The following is an 18525-nucleotide window of genomic DNA, read 5'->3' as shown; positions in this document are numbered from 1 at the left end:
CTTCTGCGCCTGCCTCGTCTGGACTTCATCGAGGCACTACTTCCGCTCAAGGCACTCGCGCTGCTGTCGCTCTCCATCGGCATAAATACGATGGTGGCTCCACCTACCGTCGACGCCAGCAACCGTATGCTCGTTTACTCGCTGACAAAAGGTAGTTGCTCTGGAACTCGAGCTCCACCTATCGGTAGAGTCTGGTAGCACTAAAACTCTCCCTAGACACAAACCTTAGCAGTGACTCCCACCAATAAGCTTTGTGACAGCTGATCAAAAAGCTTACTCGAAAAACTTACTCGTAAGTTCGCCTTCAGCACGTGCTAAGTGGAAAATTCCCAACAATTAATTGTTAATTACTTCCAAACCGCTTGTTTATAACACACGAAAATTAGCACACGACTTTCGCGGAGCACTAATTCACCGATTTTATTACTTTCCAAACACGGAAAACCAAGTTCTTCGCAATCTGTACACGAGCGCAACGAAAACACGTCCGTCGTTAATCCATTCATGCGCGTCCTAAGGGACAGTAGGAATCTCGTTAATCCATTCATGGCGTCACTAATTAGATGACGAGGCATTTGGCTACCTTAAGAGAGTCATAGTTACTCCCCCGTTGACCCGCGCTTACTTGAATTTCTTCACTTTGACATTCAGAGCACTGGGCAGAAATCACATTGTGTCAACACCCGCTAGGGCCATCACAATGCTTTGTTTTAATTAGACAGTCGGATTCCCCAAGTCCGTGCCAGTTCTGAATTGATTGTTAATTGATAATCGTTATAATTGATAAGAACTAATTGGTTTAACCCAAATAGTATTCTTAAAAATTTTAGCAAGAAAGTTCCACAATTGGCTACGTAACTAAACTATCCGGGGAACAAGTAACTAACATAAATGCTAGAAACTCTATTTACCCAGAACGAGCACATAAACCATGTTATTGTTTCCCAATCAAGCCCGACTATCTCAATCTTCAGAGCCAATCCTTATCCCGAAGTTACGGATCTAATTTGCCGACTTCCCTTACCTACATTATTCTATCGACTAGAGACTCTTCACCTTGGAGACCAGCTGCGGATATTGGTACGGCCTGTTGAGAAGTTTGCGTGTCCCCACCTAAATTTTCAAGGTCCGAGGAGAAAATATCGACACAACAGTATATGTCATGCTCTTCTAGCCCATCTACCATATCTCTCTGCGAAAGACTTCCATGGTAGTACGGCTATAAAACAGAAAAGAAAACTCTTCCGATATCTCTCGACGGCTTCTTTATGGTCGTTCCTGTTGCCAGGATGAGCACGAGGCCCATATTTAATAACAAACGGATACTCAACAGGTTACGGAATTGGAACCGTATTCCCTTTCGTTCAAAATTATTCAAGTGTATTATATTCGCTTTGTTTATATAGTTAGGCATTTTTGTTTTACTTGAAAATTTTCGGCTTTCGCCTTGAACTTAGGACCGACTAACTCGTGATCAACCACTGTTCACACGAAACCCTTCTCCACTTCAGTCCTCCAAGGTCTCATTCGATTATTTGCTACTACCACCAAGATCTGTACCAATGGCAGCTCCATGCAGGCTTACGCCAAACACTTCTACGCATACCATTGTACCTTCCTACTCACTAAAGTTTCAAAATTTATATCACAAGTAATATAAATCATCTACTTTAGCGGTAATGTATAGGTATACAACTTAAGCGCCATCCATTTTAAGGGCTAGTTGCTTCGGCAGGTGAGTTGTTACACACTCCTTAGCGGATTTCGACTTCCATGATCACCGTCCTGCTGTTTTAAGCAACCAACGCCTTTCATGGTATCTGCATGAGTTGTTAATTTGGGCACCGTAACATTACGTTTGGTTCATCCCACAGCGCCAGTTCTGCTTACCAAAAGTGGCCCACTGGGCACATTATATCATAACCTTGAACTTCATATCAAGAAAGTTAAGGTTCTTACCCATTTAAAGTTTGAGAATAGGTTAAGATCGTTTCGACCCTAAGGCCTCTAATCATTCGCTTTACCAGATAAGATTATTTTATATAATATTAAAATGCACCAGCTATCCTGAGGGAAACTTCGGAAGGAACCAGCTACTAGATGGTTCGATTGGTCTTTCGCCCCTATACTCAATTCTGACAATCGATTTGCACGTCAGAACTGTTTCGGTCTTCCATCAGGGTTTCCCCTGACTTCAACCTGATCAAGTATAGTTCACCATCTTTCGGGTCACAGCATATATGCTCAAGGTACGTTCCAGTTAGAGGCATAAATAATATAAATATACATTATACATAACTATATAGAACGCCCCGGGATTGTGTTAATTAGCTATAAATAGCTAAAAAACTAATCCCATTATTAGTCAAGTTAATTACGCTATTAGGTTTACATCCAATAACTTGCACATATGTTAGACTCCTTGGTCCGTGTTTCAAGACGGGTCCCGAAGGTATCCTGAATCTTTCGCATTGTTAATCATACAAGAGCATATAATAAACACAAAAATCAATGATAATTATGCCATTATATAATTCCGAAAAATTAACGCTCTGTAATAATATAAATCTATCAGCACTTTATCAAATTAATAACATTTATTCTGTGTTAAAATGCAAGCAATTTAATTGGAATAAACTATAAGTTATATTTTATGATAAATTTGGGATATGCTAATAGATTACAATGTCCTTATATGGAAAAAATGCACATTATTCTTAATAATATTATTTAAATATTACAATTTTAATGATGAATTTTCCATAACGGATATTCAGGTTCATCGGGCTTAACCTCTAAGCAGTTTCACGTACTGTTTAACTCTCTATTCAGAGTTCTTTTCAACTTTCCCTCACGGTACTTGTTTACTATCGGTCTCATGGTTATATTTAGTTTTAGATGGAGTTTACCACCCACTTAGTGCTGCACTATCAAGCAACACGACTCTTTGGAAACATCATCTAGCAATCATTAACGTTATACGGGCCTGGCACCCTCTATGGGTAAATGGCCTCATTTAAGAAGGACTTAAATCATTAATTTTCATACTAGATATTGAGCTCATACATGCATTCATTTGCATATAGACAAGTGACTTAGTGCTGATGTTTTTTTTGTCGCGTATAAGAAATTTGTTAGTTTTTTTCTCTATTATATGCTTAATTCAGGGGGTGTATATGAGTTGAGGTTGTATATTAATATTTTTGCATAATTTTTATATTATGATAAATATTATTCGTTATATGTTAATAGTTTTGTAGCAGTTTTTTATATTTAGAAAGAAGAATTAAAAAAGTTTTTTTTTGATATTATAGAGATTTGATGATTTTAATTTTTTTGTAGATTTTCAGTATTTTTGATTGAAGAAATATTTTTTCGTTTTAATTCAATGTGGTATGTTTTCATTTTTTTTTTAATTTGATAATATTATTTATCATATATCATATGTTATAAAATTTATAAAATTATTAGATGTTTACCTAATATGTGTAAGAGATATAATTATTAGTATAAGATGGTGCGATATGGTTAAATGTGTGTTATGTGTTGAGTTACGATGAGCAGTTTGCTGGTTTTATCGCTGGGAGTGATCGTTAGAGTTTTATAATTCATTTATATATGTATATTGTTTTTATTGAAGAATTAAATAATTTTATGGATTTAATTTTATATTTATTTTTTATAATAAATGTTGGAAATGTTTAGTTTATTAGATTTGTTATATATTGGTTATGGTTTGTATTTTGGGTGACATTGCAATTTTTAATTATGATGGATGAGGTAAATTGTATTTTTAGGTTGTTGCTTGCAGTATGTCATAATAGATGATATATTGAGCGTGTATTATGGTCTATACCATTATTTTGATTAACTTAAATTATTTTTATTTTATTGATTTATTTGATTTAGTTTAGTTTTTGATTTATTTTGAGATTTGTTTTTATGGAGGTTGTTGTGTAGTATGAATGAAGAATTAATTGTTAAGTTTTTTATGAGGTTGAAGCATATAATAAGTTTATTTTATTTTGATTTAATTTTGATTGTGGATATTTTGTATATTTTATTTTGGTAATTGTATTTATTTGTATTTATATTTATTACGATAGGTATTATATAATGATTTGAGGTTACTAGGATTGTTAGATTTTATTCTATATAGTTGGGTACTTTTGGAACAGTAAGAAGGGTACGTGATAGTCGGAGACTCATAATATTCATGGTAGTAGCGGGGGGTGTGTAAGGGCAGGGAGTATATGGAGTTATGTACATTATGGGAATTAAGTTTGTGAAGTTTAGTTATCAGCTGAAGTGGTTAGGGTTTACGGATTGGTTAGGAATAACGTTGATATTTATTGTGGGCGTGAGCGGAATTAAGGGATAAGATGTTTGTCTTATTATTGTAGAGCATTTGTCATTTAGAGCTAGTGTCTTATAATGGGACAAAAGGTGGTATTAATAAAATTAAAAATAACATTTTATGAATGATGAGGTATAGTTCAGAATATCTGAGATTTTTTATTTTTGAGTTGTTGTTTGGAATTACAGAATATCAGATAGAGGCATGCAACATAGATTGAGAAGAGTATATTGTTTACACTTATGTTGGATGGTAGTTTTCCGTGTTGAGTAAATTAGCGAGGTCATCTGGTGGTGCCTTGTAATTTTAGTTTAGTTTGCACATATTCCGGAGCAAAAGTTTGGTTTCCGGGAAGGGATGGAGAGCATAAAGTAGTACATTGCTGCTGGATGTTTATGGTTAGATAGGGGGTATTGATGTTCGAATTACTTTGTTTTGATTAATGAAATTTTGGAATGCTTTGCTTAGTTAGTCTTAGGGTCAGAATTTCATCTGGTGTAATTATGCAATGTTCTATTATATTACTTTGATCTGAACATGAAAGAAAAGGGTTTATTTCATTATCATGCAAGAATTTCGGATTTGAAGTGTTTAAGCATTAATTTGTTAAGTATAGTCGGCCATAATCGTTTAGAGCTAGTGAGGTTTTTAATAGGAGGAATATGAAAAATCAGTATTTAATACATTAAGAATACGGTATAGCTTATATAAGGTTAGTATAACAATTGTAGTTGTTACGTTGAAGACAAGTTAACTAGAGTTTTAACGAAACTTTAATATAGCTATTGGAGTGGATTACGGGGTGTGGAAGACTTGCCTCATTGGTCCTTGTTAAGGATTTAAGTGTATCTCATTAGGGTCGGATTGAGTTGTTTGTTATTTTTCGTCATACTCGAGTGGGGTGGGTATTTACGGCTGTGCTTTTAGTGTGGTGGTTTTAGGCTCTTCGGAATGACTGATTCCGTTACGTTGACATGGTAGTCTGATTAATAAAGTTGATGGGAGACATTTGAAGATTGTGTGGTAAAGATAGATTGATGTTATTAGAGTTAAATTAAGATTTGCGATGCTTGGTTTTAGCTAATAAGCAATGTATAGGTTATGTTTTAATTGATGTTAGTTAGAATTAAAGTTTCAGTTGTTACGATTAGGACATAATGATATATGAGCTTTTGCGGTTTACTTTTATTCGTGTGTATTGACTGCATGGTTAATTTTGAGACAGATATAACTGGGATCCAGATAATGTTTTTCTTATATTCATTCATATTTTTTGATCGAATAAGCATTAATGTATATAGATTTTTCACTTTATATATTCATGATTTTTATTATATTGATATAATTCATATTTGCTTTGGGTAAATTTTAAATATTAATATAGTAAATTATTGATTAGGCATTTTTTAGATTCGTATCCATATTTTCATTTTAATTTTATTGTTTTACCATATAAAGATTTATATTTATTGTATATATGTTTCTATATTTATCTTTTTATATATATTTATTATAATATTTATTTAACATATTATTGTATCAATGTAATTTTGTTTAAATTATATTAGTTAATCATTTGATTTTGAAGATATTTAAATTTATTCTTTTCATATATTTTGGTAATATAAATAAAGGCATATGATATTTAATTTATTATATTTTATATTTTTTATAGATATTTGTATATAGTAGATATATAATATAGGAGGTAATATTAATATTTGTGTCAAATTAACGATAATATGGAAGATTTGTTTTTATATAATAGAATTGACTTTTGTTTTCAAGATTTATTAAAGGTATATTTATTTCGGAGCAAGTCGTGTTTATAGAATGGAAAAATTTGTAGGATTATATTTTATTTTATGTAAATATAAATATCGAATAATATTTGATATGGGGAGTGGCATGCTATATAGTAGTTTTTGACGCTGTTCAAGCGGGTATTTTATTCGTTTGCACCAAATGGTTATTTTTATATTAGAGATTATAGGATTTATTTTTTTTCATTATTATATATATGATATTTTTTTTTTATAATATTATATTATTTTTATTGTTTATTATTTATTTCTATATTGAATTCATATGATATAGTTTTGAAAATTGAGAGGTGGAACCATGTATATAGTGTTTTTGACTTGTGTATTCGGTGTTTAACTATATACTTCATATATGGTTTTTTATAATCTAAGAATATGGGAATTTCAGATTTTTTCCATATAATATATTAACATTTATATGTATTATTTAATTTAATCATATATTGCAAATATATGATAATAGTTTGAAATATGAGAGGTGGAAATGTATATAGTAGTTTTTGAACTTGTCGTAATTCGGTGTTTACTATATACTTTATAATGGATTTTCTTATATACTAGAGAATGTGGGATATTTAGCTTTTTTCTTATATATATAATTAATCATTTTATATGTATATTATTTAATTTATATATTGAAATATATGATAATGTTTTGAAATTGAGAGGTGGAACATGCTATATAGTAGTTTTTTGAACTTGTGTAATTCGGTGTTTCACTATATATCTCACTTAAATGGTTTTTCTATAATACTAAGAGATATGGGAATATTAGATTTTTTCATATACATATATAATTAACATTTTCATATGTATATTATTATTTAATCATATATTGAAATATATGAATACATAAGTTTTGGAACATATGAGGGTGGAATGTATATGTAGTTTTTGGACTTGTGTATTCGGTGTTTACACTATATACCTTATATAATGGATTTTTTATAATTAAGAATGTGGGAATTTTAGCATTTTTTCTTATAATATATATTATCATTTTATATGTATTTATTTATTTACTATAATTGAAATATATGATTATAGTTTTGAACATATGAGGGTGGCCATGTCTATAGTAGTTTTTGAATTGTCGTAATTCGGTGGTTTACACTATTCTTATTAATGGTTTTCTTATAATATAAGAGATATGGAATATTTGCATTTTTTATATTATATTAATATTTTCGTATGTTATTATTTATTTACTCATAATTGAATATATGAATAATAAGTTTTGAAAATATGGAGGTGGAACCATGCTATATAGTAGTTTTTGACTTGTGTAATTCGGTGTTTACACTACTATACCTTCACTTAATGGTTTTCTCTATAATACTAGAGAATATGGGAATATTTGCATTTTTTCCATATACATATAATAATTAACATTTTCATATGTATATTATTTAATTTATCATATAATTGCAAATCATATGAATTAAGTTTTGAAAATATGAGAGGTGGAACCATGCTACTATAGTAGTTTTTGAACCTCTGTCGTAATTCGGTGTTTACACTATATACTTCTATAATGGATTTTCTTATATATAAGAGAATGTGGGAATATTTAGCATTTTTTCCTTATATTATATAATATTTTCATATGTATATTTTTAATTTATATATAATTGCATTATATGATACATAGTTTGAACAATATGAGAGGTGGCAACATGTATATATAGTTTTTTGAACCTCTGTGTAATTCGGTCGTTTATACTATATCTTCATATATGATTTTCTATAATTAAGAGAATGTGGGATTTTCAGATTTTTTCTTATATATATAATTATATTTTCATATGTATATTTAATTTACTCATACATTGCAAATATATGAATAATAGTTTGAACAATATGAGAGGTGGCAACATGCTATATAGTAGTTTTTGAACCTCTGTGTATTCGGTGTTTACACTACTATACCTTACTTAAATGGTTTTCTCTATAATATAAGAATATGGGAATATTTAGCATTTTTTCCATATACATATAATAATTAACCATTTTCATATGTATATTTTTAATTTACTCATATATTGCAAATCATATAAATACATAAGTTTGAACAATATAGAGGTCGGCAACGGTCTTTCTCTATAATACTAAGTAATATGGGATATTTATCATTTTTTCCCTTATACATATAATAATTAATCATTTTCATATGTATATTATTTAATTTCTCGTATAATTGTAAAATCTATGAAACATAGAGAATACATATGAGAGGTGGGCGCAACCATAATATAGTAGTTGATGAGAGGTGTTTGGCAACTTGAACAATCCATTAAGTTTTATATTATTATATGAAGGGACAATATCATATGCGTCACTAAATTGATGAGAGGTGTTTGGCAACTTGATACAATTCTTTAAGTCTTTATATAAAATTATATGATAGGGACAATATCATATGCGTCACTAAATTGATGACGAGGTGTTTGGCAACTTGACACAATTCATTAGAGTCTGTATATTAATTATATGATAGGGACAATATCATATGCGTCACTAAATTGATGAGAGGTGTTTGGCAACTTGTACAATTTTAAGTTTTATATCAAAATTTATAATAAGGAATATCATATGCGTATAAATTGATGAGAGGTGTTTGGCAATTGAAATATTAAGTCTTTATATTAATTATATGATAGGGAATATCATATGCGTCACTAATTGATGACGAGGTGTTTGGCAACTTGATACAATTCTTTAAAGTCTATATATCAAAATTATATGATAGGGACATATCATATGCGTCACTAAATTGATGACGAGGTGTTTGGCAACTTGACACATTCATTAAAGTTGTATATTAATTATATGATGGGACAATATCATATGCGTCACTAAATTGATGACGAGGTGTTTGGCAACTTGATACAATTCTTTAAAGTCTTTATATCAAAAATTATATGATAAGGACAATATCATATGCGTCACTAAATTGATGACGAGGTGTTTGGCAACTTGACACAATCCATTAAAGTCTTTATATTAATTATATGATAGGGACAATATCATATGCGTCACTAAATTGATGACGAGGTGTTTGGCAACTTGATACAATTCTTTAAAGTCTTTATATCAAAAATTATATGATAAGGACAATATCATATGCGTCACTAAATTTGATGACGAGGTGTTTGGCAACTTGACACATTCATTAAAGTCTTTATATTAATTATATGATAGGGAAATATCATATGCGTCACTAAATTGATGACGAGGTGTTTGGCAACTTGAACAATATTAAAGTCTTTATTTAATTATATGATAGGGAAATATCATATGCGTCACTAAATTGATGAGAGGTGTTTGGCAATTGATCAATTCTTTAAAGTCTTTATATCAAAATTATATGATAAGGAATATCATATGCGTCACTAAATTGATGACGAGGTGTTTGGCAATTGACCAATATTAAAGTTTTATATTAATTATATGATAGGGACAATATCATATGCGTCACTAAATTGATGACGAGGTGTTTGGCAACTTGATACAATTCTTTAAAGTTTTATATAAAAATTATATGATAGGACAATATCATATGCGTCATAAATTGATGAGTCGCGATCGACACTCGACGAGTGCAGACGTGCCTGCGGATCGACAGCAATTGTTAGCAAATTGTTAGCAAATTGTTCACAGTTGTAAGTCCGTTACTTGTGCCCAGCACTTCGCGTCGCGTGATCTTGTCGCGCGTTTTGATTGGCCCAGCCAACGTACCTAACGGTAGTTCGCACTAACACCATCGCACACCCGAGTGTGCGTGTTATCAGGCAAAAAACCCAGTGCTCGAAGCAGCGGTATAATTGCAAAGCAGCAGCCACGTGCTGCCTGGCTCACCGGCTTACGGTGCCCAGCTTCCCCCCCCCCCTCCTCACTCCTTATCAACTTTGGAGAAGATGGACTGGCAGGCCCCCCGCGCACCCACAAGCTTGGAACACAACGCAAAAAGGCTCTGAGAACACGCAAGAGCAGCTCCAGCAGCGAGGGAAGCACCTCGCATACAGAGCCGGGCGAGATAAAGCGAAAACGGCAAGAAAGCACAGGGAGAGGAGTGGAAGATAAGCCAAGCACTAGCGCAGCTCTGCGCAAGAAGCTCGCCAACAACGCTTGCTTTACTCTCGACCGAAGAAGACGAGTAGACAAGAGAGCTCTGATGACGAACCCGGAACTAAAGACGATTCCAAGCCAAGACCCCCGAGAAACCAAAGCCCACCCGAAGACATCAAGCCACCTCCGATTTTTATCCCCGATGTGACCAACATCTCGGCACTCGTCAAGATGATCACGACTCTTGTAGGCCGAAGAACAATTTTACCTACAAGACCGTGAATGGCAACAACGTACGTGTCATGATGCCGGACAAAGAGTCTATACAGCTCTGCGTCTCCAACTTGTGGCCCAAAACAAGAGGCATCGGACTTTCCAGCCGAAGATGACGTGCATACAAGGTTGTCATCAAAGGACTCACCATCCACGATCGTGAGGAAATCATTGAAGACCTTCGCAGACAAGGGCACGCTGTTAGAGATCTGCACAATCCCATTGGCAGAAGAACTAAAGAACGCTGGGATATTCTTCGCAACCTGGAGCTTCCAGCAACAACAAGACGTCTACCAAGTCAAGCGGATCTGCAGGTCGGTAGTAACCATTGAACCGCCGCAGAAGTTCAACGACGTGCCTCAATGCTTCAGGTGCCAAGGATTCGGTCATACACAGCGTTACTGCTTCCTGGAATACGATGTGTAAAGTGTGGAGGCCTCACGAATCGAGGGCATGTGAGAAGAGGGAGGACGACAAAGCGTGCTGCTTCCACTGCCAGGCGGACCATCCTGCGTCTTTCAAGGGATGCCCTGCATACAAAAGGGCCAAAGCACTCGCTGCTCCGAAACAAGGCCCGTCGCTAATGCTAACAAGGCGCCGCCCGTGGCATCACCAAACGTCACCTCTGGCAGGAGCTACCGAGACGCCCTCAACGGAGTGCACGCAGCACCGCAGAATCCACAACCCAGTCCAAACCCAAACAGAAACCCCACACTCCGGTCGATAGAAGCGATGTTCGCTCGCATGGAAGGAATGATGGAAAGGATGATGGAGCGCATGTTCACCCAGATGACACAGCTGGTGGCCACCATTCTCAACAGCAAGTCATGCAACTAAAGCTCACCTAGTCGTCTGGAATGCGAACGGCCTGCAGAACAGCAAGGCCATAGTCGAGCACCATCTGAAGACCCACCAGATCGATATCCTACTCGTAGCCGAACCCACTTCTCCCCAGATCCCACTTTAATATCAGCGGATATGACCTCATCCATGCAGACCATCCTTCTGGCAGAGCACGCGGTGGAGCAGCCATCCTCATCAGGAGCGGTATTCAATACCTAGAGCTGCCCGCGTTTCAGCAAGACTGGGCACAATGTCTGTCATCAGGATTGTCAGCCCGCAAGGAGATTTAGACATTGAGCGGTCTACTTTCCCCCAGATACCGCATAACAGCATCTCACCTCAGTGAGTTCTTCGAGCATTTTGGGCCCCGCTTCATAGCAGCTGGAGATTATAACGCCAAACATTCTTGTGGGGATCGCGCGCCAACAACCCAAAGGGAAAACTCTGTTGGGTACCTGCAACGCCACCGACTGGACTGCCACTCCACTGGCGAGCCCACTCACTGGCCAACGAATCCCCTCAAGACTCCAGACCTACTGGACTTTGCTGTGTCGAAAGGCATAGGGCATGCGAAGATCAGCTGCACAACAAATGCTGATCTCCTGTCAGACCACTGTGCAATAAACGTGCTAATCAACACGCCCAGTCCTCAGGAAAACCCCGCTCAGAAGGCTCACTGGAAATATACCGCGCCGCCAAGTTCGCGTCCTGGATGCTCTCCACGTCAATCCGAACCCCATCCTCAACACACCCGGAACATTGATGAAGCTATCGGGAATCTCACCAGGCAGATGCAAACGCTGCGGAATTCGCAAGCCCACCGCCACCAAAGACTGCGAGAACACCTAGCAGGGACCTCCACCTCTGGTCCCCGGAAATTGCGGCACTCGTGACTGAGAAGAGGCGTCTCAGGAGAGTTTGGTTCTTGACGCGCAATCCAAGAGACAAAACAGCGCTCAATCACGCCACAAAGGAGTTGAAGGACAAGATCTCCAGCCTACGCCAGGACTCCTTCCTCAGATTCCTCGAGGAACTCTCTCCGGGGACCCAGACCACAATCTGTGGAACGTCACCCGCCACATTAAACGACCAGCCAAAAGGTTTCCGCAGTGCGCAAAGCAGATGGATCCTGGTGCCTTTCGGATGCTGAAAGAGCAGAAGCTTTCGCCGAAACCTTTACAACGCCTTCTCTCCGTTCGACTGCTGCACTGCCGAAGAAATGCTGAAACAGCCCGGTTTCTCAATAGCCCAAGCTCTCCCGTCCCCCGTTGGAACCAGTCGACCCTGAGGAAGTTGCGCAGGAGATTGCTCTACTGAAGAACAACAAATCTCCAGGCCTGGATCGTATAGATGCGGCGGCCCTAAAATGCTCCCATCCCGCTGCACACAAATGCTGGCCAGCATTTACAACAGCTGCTTCCGGCTAGGGTACTTCCCGAAGAGTGGAAAAGAGCAGAGGTTATTGTCCTCCTCAAGCCCTGGTAAGCCTGAAGCCAATCTCGCCTCCTATCGTCCGATTAGTTTGCTGGAATCCTCTCCAAATACTCGAAAGAGTATTTTTGCGCAGAGTATTGCCAGTATGGATGAGGCTGGTTTGATCCCCGATCACCAGTTTGGCTTCAGGCCTCCCACGGAACACCAGAGCAATGCCACCGGCTAGTCGAACGGATCCTCGAGGCATTCGAGCAAAGAATACTGCTGCGCTGTAATGCTCGACGTGAAGCAGGCATTCGAACAGAGTTTGGCATCCTGGACTCCTCCATAAACTCAAATCCTACCTCCCAAGCCCCCATTTTACCTCCTCAAATCCTACACTGAGGGAAGAGCATTCCAAGTCAGATGCGGAAGTGCAATAAGCCTACCCAGACTGATCAGAGCTGGAGTTCCGCAAGGCAGTGTGCTCGACCAATACTGTACACCCTTTACACCGCAGACCTTCCCATAATCCCCTCCAGGAACCTAACTATAGCGACTTATGCAGATGACACGGTTTCCTCGCCTCCTCATCCGACCCACGAGAAGCCTCCGAAACAATCCAAAGGCAAATGGACGCGCTACATCCTGGCTCAGCAGGTGGAACATCGTAGTGAACGCGGAAAAATCTACCCAAACAACATTTGCACTAAGGAGAGGAGACTGCCCACGGTCACGCTAAACGGAGTCATCATTCCCAACGCACCCGCACCCAAGTACCTAGGACTTACCCTGGACCGCAGGCTCACTTGGCGTCCCCACATCGTCAGCAAACGCATACAGGCCGATGCGCGTCTGAGGCAGATGCATTGGCTTATTGGGAGAGGGTCCAAGCTAAGGCAGAACCACAAAATCCTGGTGTACAAGGCAATTCTCAAGCCCATCTGGACCTACGGGATACAGCTATGGGGCACGGCAAGCCACACGAATCGCCTGCGTATACAGCGGTTCCAGAATAGGTGCTTGAGAATTGCCTGTAATGCGCATCCCTACCACGAGAATGTCGCCATACATAGGGAACTTGGAATCCCACAAGTCGCTGATGAAATCTCCAGGCTCAGCGAGAGATACCTGAAAAGGCTCGAAAACCACCCTAACCACCTCGCCACCAACCTGTTAGACAATAGCCAAACAAGCAGACGTCTCATGAGGAGACACCCTCTCGATCTTCCACAACAATAGACAACACATATAAAACCCGCCACAAATACATGTACAATAGTATCCCTTAAGCTAATGTTCCCCCGCAAAACCATTTAATTATTGTCCACTAGGACAGATTTTAAATAAATAAACGCACGCTAAAGAAAAAAAACTAAATTGATGACGAGGTGTTTGGCAACTTGACACAATTCATTAAAGTCTTTATATTAATTATATGATAGGGACAATATCATATGCGTCACTAAATTGATGACGAGGTGTTTGGCAACTTGACACAATCCATTAAAGTCTTTATATTAATTATATGATAGGGACAATATCATATGCGTCACTAAATTGATGACGAGGTGTTTGGCAACTTGATTCAATTCTTTAAAGTCTTTATATCAAAATTATATGATAAGGACAATATCATATGCGTCACTAAATTGATGACGAGGTGTTTGGCAACTTGACACAATTCATTAAAGTCTGTATATTAATTATATGATAGGGACAATATCATATGCGTCACTAAATTGATCAGTCGCGATCGAACACTCGACGAGTGCAGACGTGCCTGCGGATCGACAGCAAATTGTTAGCAAATTGTAGCAAATTGTTCACAGTTGTAAGTCCGTTACTTGTGCCAGCACTTGCGTGCGTGATCTTGTCGGCGTTTTGATTGGCCAGCCAAGTACTAAGGTAGTTCGCATAACACCATCGCACACCGAGTGTGGTGTTATAGCGCAAAAAACCAGTGCTCGAAGCAGCGGTATATTGCAAGCAGAGCCACGTGCTGCCTGGCTCACCGGCTTACGGTGCCAGCTTCCCCCCCCTCCTCATCCTTATCACTTTGGAGAAGATGGACTGGCAGGCCCCCCGCGCACCCAAGCTTGGAAACACAGCAAAAGGTCTGAGAACCGCAAGAGCAGCTCCAGAGCGAGGGAAGCACTGCATACAGAGCGGGCGAGATAAAGCGAAACCGGCAAAGAAAGCACAGGGAGAGGAGCTGGAGATAGCCAGCACTAGGCAGCTCTGCGCAAGAAGCTGCAAAAACGCTTCGCTTTACTCTCGACGAAGAAGACGAGTAGACAAGAGAGCTCTGATGACGACCCGGATAAGAGATTCCAAGCCAGACCCGAGAAACCAAAGCCACCCGAAGACCATCAGCACCTCGATTTTTATCCCGATGTGACCAACATCTCGGCACTCGTCAAGATGATCACGACTCTTGTAGGCCGAAGAACAATTTTACCTACAAGACGTGATGGCAACAACGTACGTGTCATGATGCGGACAAAGAGTCCTATACAGCTCTGCGTCTCCACTTGTGGCCAAAACAAGAGGCATCGGACTTTCCAGCCGAAAGATGAACGTGCATACAAGGTTGTCATCAAAGGACTCCACATCCACCGATCGTGAGGAATCATTGAAGACTTCGCAGACAAGGGCACGCTGTTAGAGATCTGCACAATCCATTGGCAGAAGAACTAAAGAACCGCTGGGAATATTCTTCGCCAACCTGGAGCCTTCCAGCAACAACAAAGACGTCTACAGTCAAGCGGATCTGCAGGTCGGTAGTAACATTGAACCGCCGCAGAAGTTCAACGACGTGCCTCAATGCTTCAGGTGCCAAGGATTCGGTCATACACAGCGTTACTGCTTCCTGGAATACCGATGTGTAAAGTGTGGAGGCCTCACGAATCGAGGGCATGTGAGAAGAGGGAGGACGACAAAGCGTGCTGCTTCCACTGCCAGGCGGACATCCTGCGTCTTTCAAGGGATGCCTGCATACAAAAGGGCAAAGCACTCGCTGCTCCGAAAACAAGGCCCGTCGCTAATGCTAACAAGGCGCGCCGTGGCATCAAAAACGTCAACTCTGGCAGGAGCTACCGAACGCCCTCAACGGAGTACACGCAGCACGCAGAATCCCAAACCCAGTCAAACCCAAACAGAAACCCACACTCCGGTCAGATAGAAGCGATGTTCGCTCGCATGGAAGGAATGATGGAAAGGATGATGGAGCGCATGTTCACCAGATGACACAGCTGGTGGCCACCATTCTCAACAGCAAGTCATGCAACTAAAGCTCCACCTAGTCGTCTGGAATGCGAACGGCCTGCAGAACAGCAAGGCCATAGTCGAGCACCATCTGAAGACCCACCAGATCGATATCCTACTCGTAGCCGAAACCCACTTCTCCCCAGATCCCACTTTAATATCAGCGGATATGACCTCATCCATGCAGACCATCCTTCTGGCAGAGCACGCGGTGGAGCAGCCATCCTCATCAGGAGCGGTATTCATACCTAGAGCTGCCCGCGTTTCAGCAAGACTGGGCACAATGTCCTGTCATCAGGATTGTCAGCCCGCAAGGAGATTTAGACATTGGAGCGGTCTACTTTCCCCCCAGATACCGCATAACAGCATCTCACCTCAGTGAGTTCTTCGAGCATTTTGGGCCCCGCTTCATAGCAGCTGGAGATTATAACGCCAAACATTCTTGGTGGGGATCGCGCGCCAACAACCCCAAAGGGAAAACTCTGTTTGGGTACTTCAACGCCACCGACTGGACTGCCACTCCACTGGCGAGCCCACTCACTGGCCAACGAATCCCCTCAAGACTCCAGACCTACTGGACTTTGCTGTGTCGAAAGGCATAGGGCATGCGAAGATCAGCTGCACAACAAATGCTGATCTCCTGTCAGACCACTGTGCAATAAACGTGCTAATCAACACGCCAGTCTCAGGAAAACCCGCTCAGAAGGCTCACTGGAAAATATACCGACGCCGCCAAGTTCGCGTCCTGGATGCTCTCCACCGTCAATCCGAACCCATCCTCAACACACCCAGGAACATTGATGAAGCTATCGGGAATCTCACCAGGCAGATGCAAAACGCTGCGGAATTCGCAAGCCCACCGCCACCAAAGACTGCGAGAACACCTAGCAGGGACCTCCACCTCTGGTCCCGGAAATTGCGGCACTCGTGACTGAGAAGAGGCGTCTCAGGAGAGTTTGGTTCTTGACGCGCAATCCAAGAGACAAAACAGCGCTCAATCACGCCACAAAGGAGTTGAAGGACAAGATCTCCAGCCTACGCCAGGACTCCTTCCTCAGATTCCTCGAGGAACTCTCTCCCGGGGACCCAGACCACAATCTGTGGAACGTCACCCGCCACATTAAACGACCAGCCAAAAGGTTTCCGCAGTGCGCAAAGCAGATGGATCCTGGTGCCTTCGGATGCTGAAAGAGCAGAAGCTTTCGCCGAACACCTTTACAACGCCTTCTCTCCGTTCGACTGCTGCACTGCCGAAGAACATGCTGAAACAGCCCGGTTTCTCAATAGCCCAAGCTCTCCCGGTCCCCGTTGGAACAGTCGACCCTGAGGAAGTTGCGCAGGAGATTGCTCTACTGAAGAACAACAAATCTCCAGGCCTGGATCGTATAGATGCGGCGGCCCTAAAAATGCTCCCATTCCGCTGCACACAAATGCTGGCCAGCATTTACAACAGCTGCTTCCGGCTAGGGTACTTCCCGGAAGAGTGGAAAGAGCAGAGGTTATTGTCTCCTCAAGCCTGGTAAGCCTGAAGCCAATCTCGCCTCCTATCGTCCGATTAGTTTGCTGGCAATCCTCTCCAAAATACTCGAAAGAGTATTTTTGCGCAGAGTATTGCCAGTACTGGATGAGGCTGGTTTGATCCCCGATCACCAGTTTGGCTTCAGGCGCTCCACGGAACACCAGAGCAATGCCACCGGCTAGTCGAACGGATCCTCGAGGCATTCGAGCAAAAGAAATACTGCTGCGCTGTAATGCTCGACGTGAAGCAGGCATTCGACAGAGTTTGGCATCCTGGACTCCTCCATAAACTCAATCCTACCTCCCAAGCCCCATTTTACCCTCCTCAAATCCTACACTGAGGGAAGAGCATTCCAAGTCAGATGCGGAAGTGCAATAAGCCTACCCAGACTGATCAGAGCTGGAGTTCCGCAAGGCAGTGTGCTCGGACCAATACTGTAACACCCTTTACACCGCAGACCTTCCCATAATCCCTCCAGGAACCTAACTATAGCGACTTATGCAGATGACACGGCTTTCCTCGCCTCCTCATCCGACCCACGAGAAGCCTCCGAAACAATCCAAAGGCAAATGGACGCGCTACATCCCTGGCTCAGCAGGTGGAACATCGTAGTGAACGCGGAAAAATCTACCCAAACAACATTTGCACTAAGGAGAGGAGACTGCCCACCGGTCACGCTAAACGGAGTCATCATTCCAACGCACCCGCACCCAAGTACCTAGGACTTACCCTGGACCGCAGGCTCACTTGGCGTCCCACATCGTCAGCAAACGCATACAGGCCGATGCGCGTCTGAGGCAGATGCATTGGCTTATTGGGAGAGGGTCCAAGCTAAGGCAGAACCACAAAATCCTGGTGTACAAGGCAATTCTCAAGCCCATCTGGACCTACGGGATACAGCTATGGGGCACGGCAAGCCACACGAATCGCCTGCGTATCAGCGGTTCCAGAATAGGTGCTTG

At 40.5% G+C, this 18525-nt stretch overlaps 1 pseudogene; it reads right to left on the bottom strand.

Moving 5' to 3' along the window:
• Positions 1–466: 466 nt before the first annotated feature.
• On the bottom strand, positions 467–3190 carry LOC116802651 (annotated as a pseudogene).
• Positions 3191–18525: the final 15335 nt, after the last annotated feature.

The sequence above is a fragment of the Drosophila sechellia genome, unplaced genomic scaffold (assembly GCF_004382195.2).
Source record: "Drosophila sechellia strain sech25 unplaced genomic scaffold, ASM438219v1 U_192, whole genome shotgun sequence".
In the NCBI taxonomy this organism is placed as follows: domain Eukaryota; kingdom Metazoa; phylum Arthropoda; class Insecta; order Diptera; family Drosophilidae; genus Drosophila; species Drosophila sechellia.
The sequence above is the reverse complement of the archived record's forward strand: the minus strand, read 5'-3'. Positions and strand labels throughout refer to the sequence as shown.